We start from the raw sequence: 1,580 nt of genomic DNA on the forward strand, positions 1-1,580 counted from the left end.
ACCTAGATAGAAATTTGCTTCATCCTCTAAATATCATAACCTCGATACTCTACATTTTATACTAAATATACGTTTAAAAATCATGCACATTTTGTACATTTTCGCGTCTTGAAATCTCCCAGACATAAACATCCAGTCTACTAATAACTAACTTCTCAAACAGCCTACCATTCATTCCTCCATAAAACAGCGTTACCATAATTACCATTAAAAACCGACTATATAATTAAATTCAAACGCGCACCACCATAATCACACGTAATTTAACATAATGTTACTATTGATGCTTACGAACAATTCGACGCAGTTTCAAGCGTCGGACTTGTTCCTTCACGGTGTTTTTACTACTTTCACTAATTCCGCCGCTTCTGCCTTTACTTTCGAGTGGATAGAACGAACGTGCTCGAATCGTAAAAGTACATACGCGTGACGAAGAAGTTAATGGTGAAAGACGATCGGTCCTCGAGTTATCGTGAAACCCGGTCGTTTTACAAAGGGAAGGGTGATTATACGCGAAGAAGGAATCGATTGGAGGGGTTCGAGTTAAATGGGGTGTGTGAGGGTGGAAAAAAAATATTCGCAGCCGGTAGGATTCGAACCTACGCTCCCAGAGGGAATCTGATTTCGAGTCAGACGCCTTAACCACTCGGCCACGGCTGCTCACCCCTTGTACATTTGTTGCGCACAAAGGGTAAATTGGGGCAAACCACCCCTAATCACAGCTTCATATATCAATTTTCTTATTTATTGATTTAAACATCGAACGAATTTATATATTTTTCATGATGTAAAGTAGCCGTTAAAAATTTGTAGACCTCCAGTTTGTTAATTCTTCATGAAAATTTAATTTTTTTTCAATTGGTTTTAACGTTGTTTCAACGTTGAAGCACGTTATGCGATTGATCATTCATGTAGAAATCGTTAACTAAAAATTTGGTAATCTACGATCTTCGGTATATTTTTGATGCGAATAAAAATTGCCTAAGATTCGTTAAGTTTTCATTCATCAAATGATTATGTCGTATATGTACGTCAGAAATAGAATCGATTCGTAGCCAAAATTGCTGATGTAATCGGATTCTGATAATTGTTACGTCTCTCAATTTTTGAGACTTTTCTGTGTTAAACCTAAATAGATATATCGTATCACGTTAATCGACTTATTCAAACCTATCTTTCTCCGTTCAATAGTAAATTCAAATTTACATACAGTACTGTATTGGTGATGGCGTACATACACATATGGTGAACGAAAATTCATATCAGTATGAAGTATACTTTCAGTGATAAATCGTAGTAGTCAAGGAACTATTAAGATGTTCATATGTACGTTTCTATTCTTCTCGCAAGTAATTTTGTAGTTTTTGCGCTCTAATAGAACGTGCTGAATGATAGTTGACACTAAGATGACTCACTGATTAAACTTTGTGTTTATCTGATAAGTATGAGTAGATTAGATCTGCATGACCTACCTTAATTCTGCTGATTGAAGCTCGTATTAAACGGTTAATTGGGACAGGAAATCTTTGTCATCGAGCGATTTGTTTCTTGAATTCTTTAGTAGAATAAATTTTTTATTA

The 1,580-nt window shown here is 35.6% G+C and overlaps 1 non-coding gene across 1 annotated transcript; it reads right to left on the reverse strand.

Moving 5' to 3' along the window:
* Positions 1 to 578: 578 nt before the first annotated feature.
* On the reverse strand, positions 579 to 660 carry Trnas-cga (transfer RNA serine (anticodon CGA)). The gene has a single exon. It is a non-coding gene; the product is annotated as a tRNA-Ser (tRNA).
* Between the last annotated feature and the right edge of the window lie 920 nt (positions 661 to 1,580).

This window comes from Bombus fervidus, chromosome 2, assembly GCF_041682495.2.
Source record: "Bombus fervidus isolate BK054 chromosome 2, iyBomFerv1, whole genome shotgun sequence".
Lineage (NCBI taxonomy): Eukaryota > Metazoa > Arthropoda > Insecta > Hymenoptera > Apidae > Bombus > Bombus fervidus.